Below are 16,181 nucleotides of genomic sequence, written 5' to 3'. Positions count from 1 at the left end.
CTTCCTGCTGTCTGCTCTTGGGCTTCTATCCCCTGCTCTTGTTAAGGTCATTGATGACCCCTACATTGCCATGTCTTATGACCTCTTTTCTGTTTTTTCCTTACGCCATCAGCAGCATTTAACATAATTGACCACTTCTTGAAACATTCAGGTCTCTTGCCTTCTGGGGTACCTCATTCTGCTGGTTTTCCCTTGGCCTCACTGGCTGTTGATCATCTTTGTGGTTCCCTTCTCTTCCTCTAGACCTGTAGGTGTGGGAAGGCCAATGACTCTGCCCAGGGTCACTTACTTTCACTCCAGCCTCTGTCTGGGAGAGCTCATTTAATCTGGCATTAGACTCCCTTTGTATGCTAATAGTCCACGATCTATCTCCCAAGAACTCTAGTCCATGGGCTGTCAAGTTTTAATAGGGAATTTTAATGTGGGGGGAATGGAGAATTTGCTGGTTTGGGACAGGGCTTGAAATTCTACATTTCTAAGAAGCTCCCAGTTGCTGCTGCTGATCCTTAGATCCTCCTTTGAGTTTGTGAGGCTGCAGACTTTTATATCCAACTGTCTCCTTTACATATTCACATGGATGTCTTGTCGGCATCTCAGAACCAGATGAGCAAGGCCCAGTTAGAGCTCCTGGCTTCTTTCTTCATAGCTCCTTCTTCTGCATTTTCCTTACCTCAGCATCCCACTCACTTAAGCCAAAATCTTGGTGTTGTCCTTGGTTTCTCTCTTTCCTTCACTCTACCATCCAATCCATCAGTAAGTTTTGTTGTCTCAGTGACCCAAACATACCCCTGGTGTTTCCACTTGCTCCATAATCACAGCAGTAGCAGACATTGATTACTTCCTGTATGTTCACCTGTTTGCTAATGATAGATTTTTAAAATTTATATACATTTAAAGTCTAATAATAAAAACCCCATGAACTAGATGCTATTATTAATCTCTTTTGTGTGAGAAACATGGACACACAGGCAATAAATATTTGTGGGTTCTATAAAGAATAAATGTTAACTTATAACTAGATAACACCTATCTATGGTTTATGACTTAACCCCAATTCATTCTTTTGGTTTCTTTTTCTCTGTTGTTAAAAATAAAATAGTCACTAGTGTTATTGATATACTTTGAGATTAGGGAACCAGTATCATATTTTAAGTCATCTGTGTCCTTGCTAAATGCAAATTACATTGAAAATACCCATAGGCAAATATCCAAAGTGTGTGCCTGTTAGAATTTATACTCACTGTGGCTTCCTCAAACCATTTTTTGACAAGGTCTGTATGCATTTAAGACATTAAAAATATTTATGTCTAATTACAGTATTGTAATGCACCCTCTTAAGACACTGTCTACTTGCAAAAAGCAGTGATTCTTTTATTTCTCATTACATCACTGCATATTCTGTAACTTGTGGGATATACTGAGAAATGACATTCAAGCTCCAATATTGTTTTCCTCTTCTATCATAATTTTCTTTTGTGTTCAGCCATTCTGAGACTATTGTGATCTTTGTAAGTCATCATGCTTGTAAAGGTGATGAGAAATGCCAGGGGTTCGGGAATAAGCATCCTAAATGGTCAAGCAGGTAGAAACTAGTTCGTATGAAGAAAGTTTAAAGACACTTGGGTTTAGGTTGGAGAAGAGCAGGTTAAGGAAATGCTTGATGCTATTTACTTCAAAGGAAATCTTTAGTAAATTTGTTCTTAAAGACATCTTTTATAATGTGAATAATTTACCTGATTCTATATGTAAGTTTCTCTTAAGGGTAAGAGAGAGTTACATTCATTTTTGTCTTAGTAATTTCTAACATGGCACTATCTAAAGAATCAGTCCTCTCAGTTAGAACTCTCCGTGCACCAAGGCCCAGGGCTCTGACCCCAGGCCAGGCAGGTAACTAATGCCAAATGCAGGGTTTCTGAAAAGTGCCTCTTCAGGGCTTTTCTTTTTAATGTCAACTTCTCCCTTGTTAAATGTCAGAATTCAAGATGTTATTTGCTTTCAAGGTAAAGAGAAAGAAAGAATAAGATATGGCAGAGGAGATGGGTGGGGAAGAGACAGGTTCTCTGGGCAACCAGACCTTGGTGCTGACCCAAGTTCTCATCCCTGGGATGGAAAAAGTTAAAATGATTTTAAGAGTCTGCGATCAAGTTTTACATTAAAACTCTTAGTAAGAACTTATGTTTATGTCCTACAAAGACATGTTGTTTCACTGGGCCCAGGAGAGAGAGCTGGACAAAGCACTCCAAACACTGTTCCCCAAAATATATTTGGTAGGACACTGGTCCCAAGAAAGGTAATGTGAAATAAAAGCTTCCATAGTCAAAAGAAATTGGGCAACACTGTACCCTTCTCTTGGACTGTAACTGAGCATCTCAGATAAAAAGGCTTGCAGAGGTCCTCTAATGAAGATTTGTTTTTACCCCATTAATTGCCAAACATATTGAACAGGGTAATTTTTGTCTAACACTCTATGTTGGTTAAAGATTGCATCCAGCTACCTGAAGCAGAAACCCAACCACAGTGACTTAGCCAAAGGGGGGTTTATTTCCCTCAACCACAGTGACTTAGCCACACCCTCATTGTCTGCTCTCTTTGTCCACTGGCTGTGTGTTTTTCTGCATGTGCTTGCATTATCCTCTGGCACTGGGAAACTGTGTCTCTTTTTGTTGCATCATCTTGTTGCATCAGCTCTCTGTGTGTATGGTGCCACTCCTGGGTAGGCTGCACTATTTTCGCGTGGGTCAGCTCTCCTTGAGAGGTGCACTCCTTTGCGTGGGACTCCCCTACGCGGGGGACATCCCTGTGTGGTACGGCACTCCTTGCACACATCAGCACTGCATGTGAGCCAGCTGACCACATGGGTCAGAGGCCCTGGGTTTGAACCCTGGACCTCCCATATGGGAGGCGGATGCTCTATCAGTTGAATCAAATCTGCTTCTCAGGGTGTTACTTCTTGCTGCCTGCTTAATTCTCCCTTTCTTAGCTTTAAATGAAAAAAAAAAGTATCATTTAAAGTCCCTACTAGGGGAACTCTGTTTAAAATGATACCTGCCTCAAGGTCTTCTCATTTCCCTCTCAAGCAGCTAGGAAGACATAGAAAGAGGCAAAGCTGGGAAGCGGCTGTGGCTCAACTAGTTGGGCTCCTGCCTACCATATGGGAGGCCTCGGGTTCATGTCCATCAGGGCCTCCGTGTGAGGGTGAGCTGGCCTGTGCGCCGGAGAGCTGCCTGCCTGGGGGTGGCAGAGAGCTGGGGCAGGAAGAGGAGCAGCAGAGGGAGACAAGCAGATACAGAAAAAACAAAAGAGGCGCAGTGAATGGCCACAGAGTGGAGACAGCAAAAGAATGGAACAAGCTGCAGGGGGTGGGGGGTAATAAATAAATAAATTAATTAAAAAAAATAAATAAATAAATAAATAAATAAATAAATAACTTAAAAAACAAAAACAAAATCACGGATTTCTGCTCTTAACCCAAGCTGCCCAATTTTCCCTGAGCGCGGCCTCTCCTCTGCCCAGCAGGGCAGGGGCTGTGGGGGGCGGGCCCGGCCTCGCGCTCAGCCATGGACGCTGCGCCTGAGCCGTCAGGGCCCAGCCCGGCGCCGCCGCCTTCCTGGACGCCCCGGAGGCCGAGGTGCTGCAGGACGTGCTGCGGGAGCAGTCAGTTCGGGCCGCTGCCCAGCTGGCTGCCACCTGCCGGCTCAGGCGTCTGCCCTAGGCGACTACTCGGCGACCCAGGACGTGCAGTTGGCGCTGGAGCGGCGGCGCGGGGGGCCAAGGCCAAGGAGCGCGGGCGTCCAGGGCCGTCGCTGCTCCGCCGCCTCCGACCCCTTCCCGCGGGCGGGCTGGCCCTGCCCTCTCAGCCTCCCCGGGCGGCCGCGCTCCCCGTGGCTTCAGACCTCCTGAGGTCCCCCTCCTGCGCCTGGTTGGCGGGGTGTGACGGTGGCTTTGGAGCCCCTACCGTCGCCGGGCTGGTTTTGCGCGCCACGCGGGTGGCCTCCTCACCACCTGGGCTTGCTCGGGAACCGGTTCCGGGATGAGGACAGCTGAGGCTCGCGACAGCTGCAAAATTATCTCCCGCCGAAAGGTGCTTTTAAAGAGATTAGTGCAGGTACGCGGAGCCTCAGTTTCCGGCCGTGTGTGCTGGCCCAGTGCTCAGGTGGCAAAGGACGCCCCCTTCCACCTTTCTCCGCATCTCGGTCTCAAAGCAAATCCCAGTGGGAGGAGAGCCGCGGGCGGTTCTTTTGAGTAAGGAGCGCACGCCCCTGCGTGCACCAGGCTCCCCTCCACCACCTGTGGGTGCTCGCGGTCATTGACTGAACGCAGTGCTCCATGGGCTGCTGTTGAGCGGCATCTACTGGTAGCTTTTAATGTCGTGTCTTGCCCTGGAGCACCAACTGGGTTTGACACTTGCAGGCAGGTCAAATCTGGTCTCATTCCCACCTCTGCAGTCTTTGGGTTTGGTGCTGCAGGGGCGCATCCCGTGGCCCAGGGAGGGGTGCGTGGCTTTGGGGCCGGGCTTGGAGAAGTTCTGCTGGGAGCTGTTCCTGAAGACCCCAGGCCCGTTAGAAACGTGGCCTGGGAGCGAACCAGGAGCTTGCCTTTGGGAAAAGGTGTGAGGAGAAAGGCTTGTGGAAACAGGAGCAGACTTGAGGGGAAGTGGAGAAAATTGCAAGGCTGGGGCCGCCTGCTTTGACCAGGCACTAGACCCTTGATGAAAAGAATCCTGTTATCTGACCTGGTACCTCTAAAAGGAGATTCAGATCTAATATTTTGTTTTAAGTGGGCCTTATCACTCTGAAGAAATTTTCTTCAGAAACCTGCCCTGGTTTTAGCCATGGCTTTTAAATTAGTGACATTTATTCTTTATAACAAAATTAAATCACCTGGAAAATATGGACATGACTGAAGAGGGACTTGAGACACATAACCCAGATGGAGCTACCCAAACATTTCTGTGTATCCTTCTAGTCTTTTTTTCCCTCTAGTTGTGTGTAAAAGTGTAATATCCCATACATCTTTCACTTTTTTTCACATAAGATTATTGAGAGCATTTCTTCATTCTTAAGGTTTTCCTTCAAAGAACAGCTTTTGATTGCATAGTCTGTCGTATAGATGGACTGTAACTTATCCAGTACCTTGTTGGGCATATGTGTCACCTGCAGCTCTTTACTGGAACATCCACGTGTACATGTTAGATTGCTGCCTTAGAATAAAATGCTAGAAGTGAAAAATTACTGGGACATGGAACATGTACACTCATCTGATTTTTTTTTTTTGGATACAAGTTGCCAATTGCTTTCTAGAAAGACATAACAATTGATATACCCTCTTATAGGAAGAAGACTGTTCCCTTTTCATTCTCTCCCCAATGTTGGGTATGATTTTAAAAATGTTGCCAGCTTGGTAGACACAACATGGCATCTAGTTTCTATTTTAGTTTGTAGTACTTTGATTAAAATTAAATATTTTCGTATATCCTTGTGCGGTCCTTGTGTTCTGTTAGTTGACTATGCCCACTGCCCACTTTACCACTCTGGGGTGGAAGGGGATCAGTATAAATAAGGATCTTGGCTGCATGGTTCCCAGGGGGAGCCAGTTCTTCTAGGGCCTGTATCCTCCAGGGGCAAGGTCATCAGAGTTCCAGGCCTTTAGAGCTGGGAAAGAGGGGGGCGAGGTGTCACACTCCAGAGAAATGAGGTGCTGGTAGCCCAGGGCCTCTGGCCTGTCTGACAAAAAAATGATTCACCTCACTCTAGTTTCAAGTATCATCAACTACAGATTCTTTGGCCACTATAACATTAGCTCAGCTGGAAAAGTTTGAAGGGTTGGTGGCACAGTGCTTGAGTAGACAAATGTGTGTCCATTTTAGTCATCAGTGCCATTTATTGATTACTTTCTAAGTGTGCCACGCTTGGTGAGGTATTTCTACGTGTCCATTACGTTGTTCACCACAAAAAACTACAGGGTTGGTGTCCTCCACTTTGCAGATAAACAACTGTCAGAGTCTTGTTCAGTGACCCGAGGTATCGGGAATGAAAGACAAAGAAAGATTGAGTTCAGGGGATCTGAGAGCATTGATCTCTCAAGCTCATCAGACAACTTTATTGAGTCAAGGGGCTAGTATATATACCCCTAACATACGTGACATTCAGCACACAATCAAGTTACCTATTACCCTTACCTCATACTATATTAACTAGTGATTGATGAAAACCCAACAAACTTTACTGGAACTATTATTATGAAAATCAGTAACTATACTCAAATCCTGTTACCCAGGTGGTTCTGTTCTAGGTATTGTTCTGCCTGCAGGTGTGCTGACCCAGCCAAGATTGTGCTCCGCACCGATAATCATAAGGGACAGCTTGACTCAGTGGTCAAAGAAGTAACTTCTTCCATGGAAACAACATGCCTTTGTATCCCACAAACAACCTGAGGCTGAGTGATTTAAATACCCTACAGGCTTTATAAGGTAGTTAATGGGGAGGGGGTTTTCCATCTGGGTGTAGTTGACTTCGAGTTTTTAACAAAGACTTCCTAGTGCTTCTCTACTACAGTGCACTGGGTGCCCTCTCCAGTGGGTGGGGGATGGTCAAGGGACGATATAGACGTACCCGCTGGCTCACCCACAGAGCTGAGATTTGCTGCTCCTTTTGCCCTGAAAGTCTCTGCCAGTGGAAGGAACTACTGCTCTTCAGAATATGCCTGCTTAGATTCGCCAGCCAGATAAAAGGGCTGTAGACATGAGCTTCACAAGCCCGTTCCATGGTTTGGGGAGTCCCCAGCCTTCTGCCATTTCTCTGAGCCCCTCACTGGCAGGCCAGAGCTCAGCTTCTTGCTCTTCTGGCCTGAAGAATAAACAGGGTCAGGCCGAGGACCCTGGAGCACACATCCCAGTCCCCAGAGCCTTTCCCTTGGGGATGACACCCTGGTAAGAGGAAGGGGGTGAATGTAAACTTGATGGGCCTGGTTTTAAATCACAGCTGCTCACCTCAGGGTCCTGGGACTCACTCACTCTCCACCCTTAGCAGGTTTCCCTGAACGCGCTTTATTCTGAAGCTAGAGCTGCAGGCCCGGCCCATCTCACAGCCCAGGGGGCATTGTGACCTCCAGCAGGGAGGCCCTAGGACTGACACTCTGAGGCAGAGGCTCTTTCTCAGGATCCAGGGACCCCGTGCCGGGGTGTGGGGTGGTGGCAGCCCCACAGGGTGTGAGCTTGCTGTGGGCAGGACCCGTGAAGCAGCTTTGCTCCTGTTTGTTCGTTTGCTCCATCCTTCCTTCCGACAGGCTTGCAGAACTCCTCTTCTGTGGGTCCCCCCGCCCCCGCCATCCTCCTCCATTTCTGGGTGCTGTGCTCCCAGCTGGACTACCTGGCTGTGTGATGCTACAATGTCCCAGGTGCCCCTCTCATCTCAGGGGCTCCTTTTTCTTCTCCAGAATCCCTGTGTGATCAGCATGGCTGTTGTTCTCACCCACAGGACAGACAAGGAGAACTGAGGGGGCAGGAGCACGGAGCACACGCTCGTCCTGGACACTGGCTTCTCGCACAGGGATGGGCCCCGCGGCAGTGGTTTCTGTGGCCCCCAAGATGAGGAGGCGAGTTGAGGTCACGCTGGTGTTGGCGGTGGTGGCCGTGCTCTCCCCCCCCCGTGGCTCTCCTTGTTGTGGGCGAGCCCCTCGCGCATCTGAACCCCAATGGCTCTTCCTCCTCGTCCTGCACAAAGCCCTCTAGGGGACCCCGAATGCACCCAGAGGGTCACTCCACCACCAGCCCCAGGTCTGGGCCAGATACTTCCTGGGTCCAGACAGAGGCCACCATCCAAGGGGGGAGGGTCCTCTCCAGAACCAAAGCTCATGAGGGAAGACCCTGAGAGGGGCTTGGAGCCAACTCCCCCCTTCTGGAATCCAACGCTAGGGTGTGTGTGCACCCTGTCCCCAGGCCCCAGGTGAGAGGTGGTGTTGACCCAGGAGTGGGGTCTTTCAATTCTACAACCTCGGGCAGATTCCTTATTCCAGGAGTTTCAGTTCCACCTGGGAGACAACACCTGGCCACCACCTGTGGAACCAGACAGTGAGTAGCCACAGTGGAGGGAGGGAGGGCCGGAACGGAGCCGGTGTCGGGAGGCCCAGAACCCAGGACAAGCCTCTCCCCTGCCATCCCCAGGCCCCTCAGTGGGTCTGACCTCTTTAGAGGAAGGCATAATCTTTTTCTTTTTAATGTAGCTATAAGTATAATGTGCATCTCAAAGTGCACATAAAGTGCACAACCTGTTTTGATACATGTACACCCATGAAACCATCACCACAGTCAAGATGCTGAACACATTCACCACCTGCCTACCCCCCACCAAAGTTTTTAACCCTTTGTAATCCCTCTACTCCATTTTCCATCCTCCCCAGGCAACTGCGGCTCTATTTTCTGTCTCCGTGCATTAGTTTGCATTTTCTCCTTATAGGCATATAAGGGATGGACTGGACATACTCTTTTTTTTCTCCTCTGGCTTCTTCCATTCAACATAATTATCCTGAGTTTCACCCTTGCCGTGGCTTGCACAGTAGTTCATTCCTTTTTATTGCTGAGCTGGGTTCCATTTTATGGCTACGCCACGACTTACCCACTCTGCTGTTGACGGGATTTGGGTTGTTTCCAGTTTTTGATTTCAAATCTGCTCTGTCTAGTTAAAAATGGGTTTGTCATCTTGTTGAATATTGAGAATTCTTCATGTATTCTAGATACAAGTCCTTTTTCAAATGTGTGATTTGCAAATACCTTCTCTCAGTCTGCTTGCCTTGCCCAAAGTCATGAAGATATTCTCCCATTTTCTTCCAGAAATTTTAAAGTTTAGGTCAATGATTCATTTGGAGTTAGTGTTTGCGTAAAGGTGTGAGGTGTGAAGTGAAGTTCACTTTTTTAAAAAAGATTTATTTATTTTATTTACTTAGTCCTACCTCCTCCTCCCCCCCCCCCAGTTATCTGCTCTCTCTGTCCATTCACTGCATGTTCTTCTGTGACCACTTCTATCCTTATCAGCGGTACCGAGAATCTGTCTTTCTTTTTCTTGTGTCATCTTCTTATGTCAACTCTCTGAGTTGCAGTGCTACTCCGGGGCAGGCTGCACTTTCTCTCTTGCTCAGTGGCTCTCCTTACAGGACACACTTCTTGTGCATGGGGCTCCCCTACATGGCACGGCACTCCTCGTGCACATGAGCAGTGTGCATGTGCCAGCTCCACGTGGGTTAAGGGGGCCCCGGGTTTGAACCATGGAACTCCCATGTGGCAGGTGGACACCCTATCTATTGGGCCAAGTCTGCTTCCCTGAAGTTCATTTTCATTTGTTTGGATATTACTATTCAATTGTTCCAGGGCCATCTGTTGAAAGGATTATCCTTTCTCTACGGAATTGCCTTTGCTTCTTTGTTGAATATCAACCTGGACTTCCTTTCTGTTCTTCTCACACCTGCAAAGGCCAGGTGGTCTCCCACTTCCCCTAGCCAGGGCTTGAGGAATAGGGCAGGGGTCCTGAGGGGAGGAAGGAACCAGGCAGTGACCATGGATGTGTGAAATTGAGTCCTTGCTCATGAGGAGAGCCAAGGCTGATGGCAAGACCAGGGGCAGTGGCCGGTGGGCTTGCTGGGAAGGAACCTGCAGAGGAAAGGGCTGCAGTTTCCTTGAACGGCCCTGGTGGCCAAGATCTCTCACTCAGGGCTCTCATATCCCCAAATTGCTCTGAAGAGACTCTTGTCCCTTCTGTTTTCTGTAGGGGTGCCCAGCCCTTTCAGAGACGATTTCAGCTCAGAGGCCCCAGGTGACCTGAAGGTGTGGCACACCTGCATCATAGCACTGCGGATTGAACAGGGACCTTCTGCCAGGGGCACCTATTTTGCTCCTATTGTTCCCCCCCCCCCCGAGTTTGTAATCAGAAAATTTGTTTCTGGTCTACATGGTTTTCAGGAGTAACAATAATAGGTCAAGAAGGTCAATGGTTGTTGTACAAATATAGTTCAGGACTAAAAATGGAGGCCTTATTCACATCTTCTTTTTCTCTATGAATCTTCTAATGGTGAAATTTCTGTGGAATTAAACTTCAACAGCTCTAAGTTACATAATGAGTTATTTTCAAGTTCAGTTACAATGGCAAAAGAATCCAAGTCTCACCAGCGTGACTTCTGGTGTGTGTGGGGGTAACTAGTTTACAGTAAGCAAGATTTTCAATCCTTTGGATCCGTTAGTTCATGTGTGATGGCTAATTAGATCTTTGGCTATTGCTTGGTCCAGGGTCAGGGAGGCGACAGGCCACAGGGGGTGCTCTCAGGGCCGTGGTGTAGGCATCTCCCCATGGAAATCTTTAGAACATGCTGGTTGATCTCTATGCTTCCCCATGAAATGGACCTCTTTGCTGGACCTCTGCATTTCCCCCCTGAAGATTCCCACCATTTTGGCATGGTGGCCGAGATAAGGAAGCTCTGCAGCTGTTTAAAGAGCATTTTAGCACCTGGGCTGTGGAGATGCAGATGCTGAAGTTCAAGGTGGACAATGTCTGTTCTCAGATCCAGACGCTCAGCAGCCACATGGAAAACACCAGTGCTGACATCCGGATGGCCAAAGGAGTTCTAGAAGATGCTGGCACCTGCCATATCCAGACCGAGATGTTAAGGAATTCCTTGGAGGGGGCTGATGCTGAGATCCAGGGCCTAAAGAGAGCTCTGGAAAAGGCAAACACGTTGAATTCCCAGACCCATGATTTCTTACAAAGCAGTTCAGAAAACACCAGGGTTGCACCCCACATGTGAAGCCGAGACCTAGAAAATGCCAATGCTGAAATTCAGGTGTTAAAGTTCGGTTTACACTTGTCAAATATGAGTTTACAGAAGGCCAGTGTTCAGACCCAACTTTTGAATGGCCATCTGGAGAGGGTCAGTGTTTTAAGGACCCAGCACCAGGTGTTAAGCAGCAGTTTGGAAGGGCCCAGTGCTGAGATCCAGAGGCTCTGGGGAGCTCTGGGAATTGCAAGTGCTTTCAATTCCCAGACCCAGCCCTTTATAAAAGGCAGTGTAGACAACAGCACTTTTGAGATCCAGTTATTAAGAGGTCGGTTGGACAGGGCTGGTGAAGTGATTCAGTTGTTAAAAAGATATTTGGAAACTGCCATTGCCCAGACCCAAATGGCAAAGGGCAGGATGGAGCAGACAAAAGCTGAGCTCCCAGGAATAAGAACAGTATTGGAAAATGCCAGGGGAGTTAGAGACCCTAACACAAGGAATGAAGGGTGCTGCCGTAAATTCCCAGACCCACATGTGAGAAAACAGAGTGTAGGAGGCACAGGTTGAGATCCAGAGGCTACAAGTTAATGTGAGTAATACCAACTCACTAAGCATGAAAATCCAGGAGCAGCAGAGCAGCCTGGAGACCCTCCGTGCAGCCTTTGCTTCACAGGAGCAGCTACAAAGGTCCCAAAGTAAGTGGTAGGGAGGGTCCACCCTGGGGAGGGCAGAGTTGCTTGGATATTACTGCCCATTTAGCCTCAAGCATGTGTCCCCTCTGGGAAAGAGCAAGGGTGGTTGAGAGAGGACAAATCCAATAACATGGCTCCTCTGTACCCAGGTGGTAGCACAGAAGACATGAGAAACTATGTCCCTGCTCTCAGGTGGCTTATAATTGCTCCACAAAATATCTCCATTTGCAAACCAGATCTTTGTGATGAAGGCATGTGGTAATGGCAAAGTGTACTTGTAGGGCCAGACAACATGTTTGTGACTTCCAGCTATCACAAACGGTGTGAACCTGAACAAGTTGTTTCCCTTTTCAGAGTATCACTTGCAAAATGGGGGCAATAGGATTTGCTTCACAGGGAGGATCAAATGAATCAACATACGTAATGCACTTAAGCTAGTAGGCTGGATTCAAGCATGTGTCTGACACTTTCATGAACATCTACCATGTGTCAGGGGGTTAAAAATGAATAAGAAATAATGCCTGCTCTTGAGAAGGTTACAAGATGCAAGATGGAGACAGACCTGTAAGCAAAGTCATATAGATTGGTGAAGGAGGTGTTAAGTTAGAAGGAAGTACTGGGAACTGAGAGGGGGGAGGCAAAAAGAAGGGGGAGAAGGAACCTTTTGTGGAAGGGGGGAAGGAAATCTATTTATCTAATCATCTATGTAATCTATCTATGCAAGTTTCAAAAAGCAAAACCTTTCCTGCATGAATTCACTCTGACATTTTATATTTATTCTTTAAAAAAAGAGCAAAGCTTGTCAAAATTGGAAAACCAAATTTATGACCCACTAATGGGTTGGTGGTTGCAATTTGAAAAACACTGGGCTAGAGAATTGGGCAGGGCTGGAGAGACACGGGCTAGATTAGAAGGCCTCTGAGTGAGCTTGGCTTTCATCATCCAGAAAGTGAGGAGCCACTGAAGGGTTTTAAGGAGAACCCTGAGGTTCTCACTTGGGTGGCTGAACAGAGGGGTCCCCAACTGAGGAATAAAGGAGGAAGAGGAGCAGCAAGATTTGGACATGCTGGCTGAGGTGCTTTGGGGGACATCCAAGTGGACGTCACCTGCAGGCTGTCTGGAGTTGAGGAGAGAGGCCAGGGCTGCAGACATAGGCTTGGGTGGCCCCAGGTATGTTGGTTCTGGTTGCAGCAGTCGAAGTGGGGGTTTGCATGAGACAAAACACAGAAGAGGGCCGAGGGTGGGGACAGGAATCAACCTTCAGGAGGCAAGAAGGGAAAGACGTGTGTGTGAACCAACTGAGGACAGGGGAATTTGGAAATGCGCATTTGGGAAAGCCAAAAGAGGAGAGAATTTCAAGATGGGAGTGGTCAGTTCTGGCACATGCCAGAGAGGCCATGTAAAATAAGAACTGAGAAGCATCCACTGAGGCTGGGCAATTAATAACTCATTGGAATGAAATTTCGGTGGAAGCAGATCATGGTTGTTGGGCGTGAATCGATCAGGTGTATCAGTCTGTCAAGGAGCATAGCTGAGAGGGAAGGTGAGAAGGTGTGGGAAACAAAGGCATGTTGTTTCCATGGAAGCAAGTTACTTTCTGACCACTGGGTCATGCTGTCCCTGGAGATGTATGTGCAGGTGACTAATCTCTCTGGGAAACATAACATTCCAGCAGAACCCAGACTTGATATCTCAAGTAACCTGGACAACAAGATTAATGAGTATATTTGTTTCAATAATATAATAGAACACTATGAGTTTTAGTAACTGTCTTATCCACTGTGCACTGTGTTATTTAGAATGAGGTAATGGGAATAGTTAGCTAGAATAGTTGCTGGTTCTCACAATTGCTTGGGGTATATAAAGAAGCCCCTTGAGATTAATAAATTTGTCTGATGAGCTTGAGAAATCAATGCTCTCAGAACCCCTGATCCCAATCTCTCTTTGTCTTTCATTCCCGATACCCTTCGGGTCCATCACTCCGACATTTGGTGCCCACCGTGGCGCCCAAAGTAGTGACTGCAGCAGAGATTCTTCCAAACCAGTATAGGGAACGTGGAACTGAAAACCTTCCAGAAAGGTTGAGGCATCCATCAAAAGGTGACTCGAGTCTGACCACACAGTGGTAAGAATTTTAATTAATCCTGTTTTCCGCTAGCATCAGGGTATGGGTAATCAACCAGGATGGATGGAAGAATATTCACAGGTACTAAAATCTCTTTTAAATACTGTCAGAGTTTCAGTAAAAAAGGCTGATTTACTTGAGCTTTTTGCCTTAGTTCAGAAACATTGTTACTGGTTTCAGCCTCAGGGGTGTAATGTTTTAAATTTGAAACAGTGGAAATGTGTAATGAAAGCTTTAGGAAGAGTATATCAAAGAGGGGAATCCATTCCTTTATCTGTGTGGGCTTTGTGCCAGCAAATTGTTGCCGCCTTAGATCCTTTACAGTCTGAAGAAGGAGAGAAAGATGAAATTACTATATTTTCTAAACCCATAACTAAATTTAAAATGAAAGGAAGTAAATTGGAACAAAAACAGGAAGTTGAGGTGAATGGGGAACCATCATGTTTTTTCCCCTCATCCTGATATTAACCCTTTCATCAATAAAAGCTCAGTGAAGTGTCTTAATGAAATATCTTCTGTGTAGCCAGTACAACTCTCTGCACCTACTGAATTGCCTTCTGTTACTAAGCCTAAATTAGAAATGTTTTCAGATGTTGCTGATGCTTTGTCTTATGTTAAACAATTATTATCTGCTTTCCCCGTAACATTACATGCGATACCACCAGATACAAATAATTTGCAAGGGGGTGTCAAGTTTCATCCTGAGCCAAAAACTTTTAAACTATTGAAAGTTTCAAAATGGGCAAAGATACTAAATAATGTCCTTGTTAGTGAAATCAGGCTTGTAATAAAACTCTCTGTTAAAGTGTTAACTAAGATAAGGAAATTGTTCTGGCAGCAACTCTGCAACCCCCCTGCTGTCTACATGACAATGTAGCTGTGGGCTAGTGGGGGTTAATAGAGTTAAGCCACTGGAAAAAGAGAAAAACATGGCAACATTGGTGTTCTGTTTTATTTCCATGCTAATTCTAATTGGGCTTATTTAACCATGATATTAAAATTAGTACAAAAATTTTATCAAGGTTTAAAAAGGAATTTTCAGTTTTTTTTTATATTGACTTTGTAATAATATTACATTAAAAATATATATGTGAGGTCCCATTCAACCCAACCCCCCCACCCCCCCTCCCCCCCCAACAACACTCGTTCCCATCATCATGACACATCCATTGGATTTGGTAAGTACATCTTTGGGCACCTCTGCACCTCATAGACAATGGTCCACATCATGGCCCATACTCTCCTCCATTCCATCCAGTGGGCCCTGTGAGGATCCACGATGTCTGGTGATCACCCCCGAGGCGCCATCCAGGGCAGCTCCATGTCCCAAATACGCCCCCACCTCTCATCTCTTCCTGCCCTTCCCCATACCCATTGTCCACCATGTCCACTTTTCCCAATCCAATGCCACCTCTTCTATGTGGACATTGGATTGGTTGTGTCCATTGCACCTCTATGTCAAGAGGAGGCTCAGATTCCACATGGATGCTGGCTGCCATCCTCCCATTTTCAGTTGTAATCACTCTAGGCTCCATGGTGTGGTGATTGTCCTTCTTCAACTCCATCTTAGCTGAGTGTGGTAAGTCCAATAAATCAGATTGTAGGTGCTGGAGTCAGGAATTTTCAGTTTTAAATCAATAGTTTACTCCTGAACTTCAAGTCTCAGTATAGTCTTACAGAGTAATAATCCAAAACTGTGTGTTAATGGTCTGTCTCAAGTTATCTTAACTGATTGCTGATAACTAATAAAAATGTTTCCAAGCATAAGCTTGCATGTTACAGGCAACATGGATTCCAGAGGAAATCTTAATAAGAACTTAAAAGCAGGTATACCAAGAAAGTAAGAATTATGAGTTAATTGTAAACTGTATGTTTCTGTTACTGTGTTGTGATTGTTCTGTGTTTGTCTGTTCGTTCAATGTCAGTGTATATTTTGATACCTCCGGATGGTAATATAAATTAATAAAAATTTATAAAAGAGCTCTATTCAAATGGCCAAAAATTAAATAAGTGCTTATATTAATACATAAGTTTAAATGTTAATAAGATCTCTACAATGATAAAAATTGTAAGTCTTGATTAACAAAATTACTATGTCTTTTTATAAAAAGTTGTTCTTGCCTAGATTGAAATGAATAACTTATTTTTCTTCACAGGATAAGATGAAGGATGTAAAACTTAAATGAATATTAAAGATTAAAAGTTTGTGGAAATGCTGACTGACATTTAATAAGTTTTTTCTAAAAAGTGTGTTTTGTCCTAAAGTAGGATGCCTAATTTTCATAAACTCTTGGAACTTAAATGCATGTGGAAAGTTGTAGAAAGTATTGTGGTAACTTTAAGTAAAGAAATGTGTTCTGTAAAAGTAAAATTAGTCTTCAAATAATATAATTATAGTCTATATGGTTATAAATAATTATAAAAAGTCTTATGAAGCATTGTTTAAATTAAAATGTTTAAGTGGCTAATTCCAAAAGGTCATTATTAAACAAACCTGAATTAATAATAATAATAATAAAAGGTAATTTTATAACAGAAAAGCTTGGCTGCTGTCAGCCTCCCTTGACAACTTGCTTTTAGGAAACTGTTTCTGATATTGCATGCTA

General features: G+C 45.7%; 1 long non-coding RNA gene across 3 annotated transcripts in view; it reads left to right on the top strand.

The window, feature by feature from the left end:
- Positions 1–16,181, top strand: part of LOC101417407 (uncharacterized) — a 41,364-nt gene that overhangs the window by 14,236 nt on the left and 10,947 nt on the right. The window contains exons 1-2 of one of the 3 annotated variants that reach the window (XR_009181190.2): positions 12,600–12,620; positions 13,464–13,575. This is a non-coding gene — a long non-coding RNA (uncharacterized lncRNA). Of the gene's footprint in view, positions 1–12,599; positions 12,621–12,808; positions 13,576–16,181 lie in introns of those variants that run through there. The other 2 variants (XR_011646152.1, XR_009181189.2) reach the window with 2 other exon arrangements.

The sequence above is a fragment of the Dasypus novemcinctus genome, chromosome 17, assembly GCF_030445035.2.
Source record: "Dasypus novemcinctus isolate mDasNov1 chromosome 17, mDasNov1.1.hap2, whole genome shotgun sequence".
In the NCBI taxonomy this organism is placed as follows: Eukaryota; Metazoa; Chordata; class Mammalia; order Cingulata; family Dasypodidae; genus Dasypus; species Dasypus novemcinctus.
This window is presented reverse-complemented; position numbering and strand designations above follow the sequence as displayed.